This window comes from Convolutriloba macropyga, chromosome 2, assembly GCF_964194025.1.
Source record: "Convolutriloba macropyga chromosome 2, txConMacr16.3, whole genome shotgun sequence".
Classification (NCBI taxonomy): Eukaryota; Metazoa; Xenacoelomorpha; order Acoela; family Convolutidae; genus Convolutriloba; species Convolutriloba macropyga.
The window spans coordinates 71519033-71528255 of NC_134469.1; positions in this window are offsets into that span (position 1 = coordinate 71519033).

The following is a 9223-nucleotide window of genomic DNA, read 5'->3' on the forward strand; positions in this document are numbered from 1 at the left end:
ACTTTGGAAAAATATACGTTGTTTCTACATCATTGCCTCTGGACTTGGGAATTTTTATGCATAGCAGAAATTGTCAACTTTATGGTTCTTTGAGTTTGGACCCTCTAATGATTTGGCGCTCTTTTTTTGTCTATTTTATCACACACTTGCCATGGAACAGCGGAAGACAAACAAATTTTTCTAAAAAAATATTGACTCCGGGAAGACTTCACTTAGTTCGTCCACAAGACTTAAGAGTTTCCAGAAAAATTACGAAAATCATTGATTTTAATGAATTCCTGGCAGTTTAAGCTGGAACCGTAAAAAAGAACCGTGCTGCATTGTTGCCAGTAGTAAGATAACATTGTGTCGAGAACAAAAATCATTTGCCCCGGAAGAGGTAGCATTCCACTCAATGGTTGTAAAGTCACTAAATTTATAGTGGATGGCTTTGGAGGTAGACTCCAATGAGAGGCTGCTATCGTTGTTTTTGTCGTTGTTATTGTTGTTGATGATATTGATGTTGATGTTGTCGTTGTTTTTTTTGTTGTTGTTGTTATTGTTGATGTCATCATTGTTGTCGTTGCTGTTGTTGTTGTTATTGCTGCTGTTGTTGCTCTGCTATCTCATGTCCAACCAGAACACATTGTTTCTTGTGTTCTGCTATTCTAACTTTTTTCTTGTGTGGAAGCTTTTCATACTGTTCTTAACAGATCTCAAACTTCCATTTCCAATACAAACGACCACCAAAAGAGCAAACGAATTAAGCAGACATCTTTTTGCTGCGCTGTCCTCTCTGGACATAAACTTGAATATCAAGTTGTGCTACTGTTCGCAGAGGTGCAAACGCGTTGGCGATCAAATTATAGTGTTTCAAACAAGTTCTGTTTACGTATTTACTCAGTTCATAGTGTGCAGTTTGAAATTCATCTAAAAATCTTTCTCCTTCTTCAACCAAATTGGTTCGTCTTGGAACAAATATCTTGTTTATAAATCAGTGAGTTTGAGTAGAGGAGAGACATTCTATGCATAGCCAAAATAATCATCTTTGTCCACTTAAGTTGGGTTCTCTACTGCTTTTGCCCTCGGTTGTTGCTCAATCCTTCTAAAGACTGCCATGGGTAGGCCACCAATTCCTAGAATATCCTATTTTCTGGGAAGATTTCACACAGTTTCTCCTGAGGAACCGGAACAACATTGAAAAGAAATGGAGCGGTCACTGCGTTAACTGAATGCCAAGCAACTGCAACGCTACAATCGTAAGCCAACCGCGTTGCATCATTGTTGGTGGGCAAGAGATTATTGGCCCCAAAGAAGATGGCTCTCCACTTAACTGGTGTACTATCACCTTCAACAACATCAATTTCTGCAGTATAGCTTCGCTAGTAAGTGGGGAGGGAGCTCAGGGGTTTTCCTGGAGGACGAATTGGTGGTGGTATAAAATTTAATAGTTTTTGAAACGCAAGCATCAACTTTCCTAATCAAAGGCGCTAGTTCCTAAGCACCGAAGCCTTTGGCGAATAAGTTGATTCGTTTAAATGCATTCCAACCACTTGTGTTTAATTTTTTAATAAAAAACCATGAATTTGAAATCATTTTAGTGTTTATTATTTAATTTCGCGTCCATCCGATTTGGTATTCAATAAAAATTTAGCAACAGCTTGTTATCATCTCATAACTCTGGTCAATAATTCTCTCAAAGTTCAACAAAATGGCTTAGTTTGCAGTTACGAGAATCAGTTCATGCAAAAACAAAAATTACGAGGGCGCTTTTACTACAAAGTTAATTTTAGTTAAGTTTAGAGAGTTTTCCTTATATTGAAGAAACACAAATAATCCTAACGACAAGTTATTGCTTATGTTTTGACGCGGTTTGCTTAGAGGGGCAATTCTGATTGCGAGTCTTCTATTGTCTGCAATAGTTAATGGACATAAAAGACTTTGCTACTTGGAGTTATTAGTTTCAAACGTCGTCGGTAAGTGGCAGCGTTAATAATGCATTGAAGTAAGCACAAATAATACTCTTGACGTATATTTCCTTATGATTTGAACCTGATGGCTTGGAGGACCAATTCCAAGTGGGTGTCTGTTATCTTTGTTGATGTCTTGTTGTTGTTGTTTTTTTGTTGTTAATGTTGCTGTTGTTTTTGTTGTTGTGTTGTTGTTCTTAATGTTGTTCCTGAACTTTAGTTATCTTTTGTGCTCTCAGAGCACGGTTCTATTATATTTCTCTTCAGTGTCGGAGCTTCACATATTGTTCTTTCACCATCTCAGATTCTTGTTCTTACCTAAACAAACAAAAGAACCAAGCAGACTTGTCTCTTTGGTTTTCATCTTCTTTCATCCTTTGGGAGCATTTTGATAAAAATTGGTAAAATGAAAAAAAGTTGTTTATCGCATGTTGCACCCCTGGTTCCTTTAAAGTCATTCCTCAACCCGTAACGTTCATGGGGAACTGTACGAACAACTAGACAATCAAACTATAGTAGTAAAGCCATTGCATTTTACGTGTTGACTCAATTCATATTGTACAGTCTGAATTTTGTGCCAAAATTATTCTCTTTGGTCAAAAATCATTGGCACCGCAAATGTGGCACTCCACTCAGTGGTTGTACAGTCACCGTCAATAACACCCACTTCTACACTGGTTAGCTTCGCCAGTAATTGGGCAGGGAACTGAGGGGTGTTTCTTGGTGAAGGAGTTGGTGGTGGCACAGAGTTATTTTTTCGTTGGTAAACATCAACATTTTTACATAAAGGAGGCGGCATTTAGTTTGGCTAACAAATTTAGAATAAAATTGTGATTATTATGAGAAGAAATTGATTGAAAAGGTGTTCTTCAACTAATTATAAATATTTTCTTGCATAATTTTTTTTCTTTTCAGAAGGAGTTTAGAAGTTTTATATTGATTATTACTTAGTTGCCTCTCCGTCCAAATTTTTAAGCGATGATGCTCATTTAGTGGCTTTTCAAAGTTCTGGTCTTTACTTTCAGCAGGATATCAGCCAAATGACTTCATTTGGAGTTTTAAAACACTCTGGAATAGCAACTACCTGTCCAGATGTTTATCTTGGGCTACGCAGTCAATAATCACAGCCCCGCTTGTTGAATGTCAATTTAAACAAATGTCAGTTTAACGATCATTGAGTGTTTTACTGCTTTGGGTTATATACGTTATATGCCGTCAGTACATTGGAGCGTTCATAATACATTGAAGAAGGTGCAAATAATCCTAACGACGTGTTATTGCGTTTTTTAAGTGACTCGGTTAGAGGAGCAATTCCAATTGCGAGTTTGCTATCGTTTTAATTTTTGTTGTTGTTAATGTTGTTGTTGTTGTTGTTGTTGTTGTTGTGGTTGTTGCTGTGTGTGTGTGTGTGTGTGTGTTAATCGGGGCCCGCTCTCCCAATCCAGGTATTCCAGAGATTAAGTGCTGTAATTGGGTTTTTCCAAGTGTCGTTCCATTCTGATTGATAGTGTCTGACGTCGTCTAAGATAGGGCAGATTAGTAGGATAAGTTCAAACGTTTTTGGTCCTCCTTCACATCCTCTACAATGCTCTGTCTCGCATTTTCCTATCTTACGTTTCCTGTATCTTAGCTCAGGTTGGTGGTTAGAACGCAGCCTACTGATCTCCACTTGTTCCTTTCGGCTGAGGTTGGCGTCCATGCCTCTCCTTTTGGGTGTCTCCTCCTTCAGGTGTCTGTTGATGGTTTTCTTTGCGGTGTCATGGGGGTGATCGGCAGTCTGTTCCATCCTACTTCCCTGTTCTGCCAATTTATCAGCTATTTCGTTTGTTATTTTCCACTGCTGATCCATCTGTGTATGCTGTTACTTCAGTTGGCTCTGAGTTCAGGATGTTGACGAGGGCTTGGCGCCTTTGAACATCCGGTGGGTCGCTTTTTTTCGTCTCCGTTCGTTCAGTCTTGCACGTTACTCTCTCTCTCTCTCTCTCTCTCTCTCTCTCTCTCTCTCTATCAGGGTTTCCTAGGTCCAGAAAATGGGGCTGCTTCGATCTTGGTCCCGAAGATGGTTTTCCATGATTCCTTAGCTTTGCTTCGCCAGCTTTGTTTAGTCGTTCGTTGTTGTACGCGCCTTTCGGCTGTGTTCCTTCTGGAGTTTGTACTTGTTACCCGAAGCGATTTATCGAACGCGATTGCCGCTTGTTGTGTGGTGGTACATTGAATGGTACTAAGCTCTGCTTCGTTCAGTACTTCTTGGACAGGGATTGTCTTTAAATGTCCCGTAATGGCTCGAGCTGCAAATCTCTGGCTCCTTCCAGCTCTTCCACGCCTCTTTTGGAAATCCAGGTTGCAAGGCCGGTTCAGCGTACTGAATTACTGTTCTTCCTGTTGCGATATAGGTGCGGCGCAGGGTGGCCTTGTCTTATCCCCAGTCAGTGCCCGAAAAGATGTAAAGAACTCTGCTTCGATTGATTACTTTCTTTGTAACATCTCTGACATGCAGGTTGAATCTAAGTTGTCTATCATATGTGACACCCAGAAACTTCGGATTCTCTGTTGGTTTAACTCTCGTTCTGCCAATGTACATGTCCAGTATGTGTTTGCTTTCTTTTGTGTTGGTGGAAAAGAAACTGCATTCACATTTCTCTATCGAGAGAGAGAGAGAGAGAGTTTTGATTTGAGGCTCAATTCATTGACATGGTCAATTGCTCAAGTGCTCGCTGCACTTTCTGGCTGGCAGCTTCGATGTCTCTGCTTTGAGCACAGACAGCAACATCATCGGCGAATAAGCAAACGTGTAGATCTTCCTCTAGTCCTTCCTTGATGTCGTCTATGTATACCAGAAATAGGATAGGGCTGATTACTGATCCTTGGGGAACTCCCTGTTTGAGGGTCTTTGAGGTTGTAGCTGTTCTTGTTGTTGTAGCCCTGCTGTCCTTTATGCACCTAACGCACAATTTCTTCAGTTGCGCTCTTCTAGTTCTTTTTCCAGTGTGCAAGCCTCTCAATTTGTTCGTTCTCCACCTCAACCTTCTGCTTCCTACACAACCAAATAATAGAACCAAGCAGAATCGTCGTTCTGGTGTGCCTTATTCTCTGGTTTAGACTGCCCTGTTCTGCTCATAACCCCCATCCGTCCTCTTTGGTAGGGGCTATAAATTAAATAAAAGATGCTGATGGTGATGGAGGTTGTGGTCGTGGTTGTGGTGTTGGAGATTTAAATTATTTAGTTGTATATTTTAAGCATCATTTTCCTTGCACGACGGAGTCGTCAGTTAAACTGGACAAAACCACTACAGCCAAATCGTGAGTCAGTTAACCAAAAAATTTGATAAACTACAAGCCTTTTATCCAACTTTTTTTCATTTGAACAATGGAATTGTTCTTTTCGGAAGGGATTTGAAAAAGAATCATATTGATTGTTATTCAGTTTCCCGTGCGTCCAAATTTTGTAAGTGCTGGTTTTTTTAAGAAGTTAGCTAAAATTTTGGTGCTTTTTAAAAGAAGGGATTTAATTAGATGTTCAATGAAAGGCCTTAAATTGGAAATTTCAAAAATTCTGACGAAACTAAACTCAATAAAACAGCCGGCGTTAATGTCTTTTATTTTAAAGTGCCTAGTGAACAGCCAAAAACTCCAAATGCTTGAAGTTATTTGTTCTGTTTGCCTTCAGGTATTGGGTTGGTTGTTCATACAAGGAAGTAAGCACAAATAACGGTGGCCACCGTATTGGCGGACAGGGCGTTTAGCCGACAACCAAAAATTGAGAAATTTAACCGACAATTTAAGTAAAATGGGCAATTAAATTTATTCTAAAGCTGTGATTGGCCAATTTAAAACACTTTTTCGTAAGCGCACAAATATACCGCAGTTTTTTCATCAACTAATGTAACGAAGGTCTATCCGTGGTCGGACCGTATTTAACCGCATCTGGCCATGCCTCGCGGGCCATGGTCATGCCTCAGCGGCCCGTGGGACTTGATATGGATCTATCACAACCGAACACTGATGTATGGACTAATTATGATCTTCTATTACCAATTATGCAAAAACTGTCGGCTAAATTTCTCATTCTTTCCTTGCGGCTAAACGCCCTGTCGGCCAATGTTCCTAGCACCACAAATAACACTAGCGATGTATAATTGCTCATGCTTTGACGCGGAATGCTTGGAGGTCTGTGGAATAAATTAGAATTGCTTTTTCCTTGAAGCCGGTAGCGCTGAGGGTCATTTTCATCGGATGGTAAACTACTACTTCTTACCTATGATCTTCGCTTTTTGTGTTTCCAGTTTTGGTTGGGTGCACCTCAGGGAAATTTCTGGTCCCTTCCTAAGTACTCTTTTACTGGGACGTCGCAGCAATTGTGCTTGAGGAAACAACTGCCGATTTTTTATATCACAATGCTGATTTCACTCGCATCTTAATTATTTCTCCAAACCGTTCAAACGTCTTTTCAATTATTGCTTGGCAGTCAAATACGAATCACTATCAATTTCTTATATCCAACAATGCCAATTCCAAATGTTGGTCATTTACAATCACGGTTTTCAGCTGATAAATGAGAAATCAATCGTTTTTTACGCAGTAAAAGACCAAAGCAGGGAATTGCGTCGACAGAAGGTTTTTCGACAACAAAAAGCTTTCTCCGACTATAACGAAGGTTACTTTTTTGCTTCTTCTTCCAACAATACGTTTGATAGGATTGATACATAGGGTTGACACATCAAATTTGAAAGAATTTGGGTCTTAATGCCATCTTTTGGTTAAGGTGATAAATTTGAAAATTTCATCCTCCAGGATGTTAAAAATCAAAAACAATGGTTTGTGGATTATGATCGAATCAAGCCACCTAAAGAACCGACAAGCGGCTTCGAAGACAATCATCATAAAACACAACTCAAGATCAGAAAACAAAACCCTTTCCGAGTTTAACAACGATTTAGTTGTGTTTGATTTAACCGATTCGCAGGCTCCTTCCAAAATTTCCCATTACAAAGAGTATCAGCACGCTGGTATACTCCGTCAGTTTTGTTTAATGATTCACGGTATAAAAATGGTTAAAGTTCTGCAGCAGTAACTCAAGGACTACACAGAACTGCGGCTAAGCAAACAAGGCATCCTTGATTTTTCTGACTGGCTTAGTTTGATCGTGACAGTGAGGTTGAGTAGTTTTTTTAGAATAATTGGCTGAGTCAAGTGATGTTATGGGTGGCAATACTTGATCACAGTTGTCCAGCACAGGGGGTATGTTATCGGAGAAGTGTTAACTACAATAAAATTAGTTGCTGCGTCCGAACGAACTTTTTACTCTGGGCAAACTCAACAATATAATTAAAATGAGATGGATTTCTGACTGCCGAGCAGGCTGATGCCCTGAAAAAAAGGAGTTTTGAGAAACAGGATGTTCATAATGCAAAGAGCATGTTCACAATAGAAATATCGTCTAAGAGCTGTGGTCAGCTGAGAAAGAAAAATAAAGGGCATTACTTACGGAAATGAAACGTTAAAAATTTTACAAGAAAAAAGATCAAGAAATTGAGATCACTAAATCATAATGAACATAGAAGAATCCTTCAAACTGAGTAATCTTTGAAAAGTGAAAAACGAAAGCCACGAGATGAGTTAAAAACGAAAAAGACGAAGCAGAGTAGCTAAGGAAAGAGAATGAAAGACTGGGAAAACGAAAGATCAAAGCAGGACTGGAGTCGTCGGGCAGTAAGTGTGGCACTAACAAAAGGGAGTTCAAACTACTACAAACAAAAATCGACAGTATCTACTCGGCGGCAGTTATCACCAAAAAGCCGAAAAACCAGTTCGGAAAGCACAAGCCGCTGAGGATACTTGTCTGTAGCCGATCGTCGTCGGTCGTCTTCCTCCGACAAAAACTAAACAGTAATCCCAAAAAAAATGATAGAGTTTGGTAACTCTATTTCCCAAATTCTCATAACAGTTTGCACTGTCAGTCTAATTTCGTAGTCCTGTTATAATTACAGAAACTGGTGTAGAACTTATTGTTTATTTACGAGTTTTTTACTGCACGTGTACATGCTCTCTCCGGGAAGGTAGAGTTGTAACAAACCAAAATTCAGGAGAGTCATACAATTGCTTAGTGTGTTCCTTTTACTCTTTTATGCTTCCTTGCTTGGTAGTTTAAATTCGTTGTTTTTATTAGTTTAAAGCTTGCATTCGTGTCAAAAAGAGAACGCGTTTGAATAACACATTGAGGGAATCTTTTGAGGCGAAAAAATTCTCAAACTGAATAGTATGTAAAATTTTTATCCTTGCTCTGATCTCTGAGTTTATTTTAAGCCGGCGCTTTGCAATTGAATTATTCAAATCTAGATTCTTTTAAAATTGAAATAAAGTATGTGAACAAAATGTTCTATTTGTAAGAATTTTATATTTTTCTGGTAACTTTATTTAACACAAGTCGAGCTCACGCTGAAAAATATCATTTTATATTTTAAATGATAGTAATGAGTAGGGTTGCTATATCGTTAACCTTTTTCTGTGAAATAAATATAATACGGGCCAAAATTTCGCTAATTTGTTTGTTTTTTATTAAATCAATAAAAGAAAAACTTTAATATTTTCTACAAGTGAAAAAAGATTAGAGGTGAGACAACTTGCCTAAAACAACATAAAGCTTTGCCGATACCCGCAAATGTCCAATAACTGTTCACATTCGTTCCGTGTTGCTACAACTCTAGTTCAGAATCAGCGTGCCGGCTGTGAACTATAAATGACCGGTTCAAAATTTTTCAGTTTTTTGGTGGTACCTTTTTTGAAAAAACAAATAACGGGTCTGTTCTGTTTTCTCTCTCCTCATCTCAGTGAGTTTATAGCTTCTGCGCGCTTAGGTCAACGTCCTGTTGTTTGTAACGCAAAACTTGTAAATGTTGGCCAACCGAAAATTCGGTGGGAAAGGAAGTGAACCAAAAAAATGCGTTTGATTTTTAACCAAAAGTGAGTTTCTTTAAATTGGTTTTTTTCGGAAACGTCAACCAAGTTTTTTTTTGTCAACTCAACTGAGTTTTACCTCACTGTCTTTGCTTTTCTTTAAAAAAAAAACGGAAGTTCGCTGCTTATTCATTTACGATTTTTAGGGATGGTCGTACAAAAGAATGATACTAGTCTCTGATGCCCCGTACGTTAGCACATTAAATTGTTAGAGAACCCAGAGTTCAAAGTTTTTGGTTGCTAAAACTTGAAGGCACGTGCAATTAGCAATTAGCACGTGCAAAAGTGGAATGATAAGTTTTGCGGCCCTAACTTAGCGG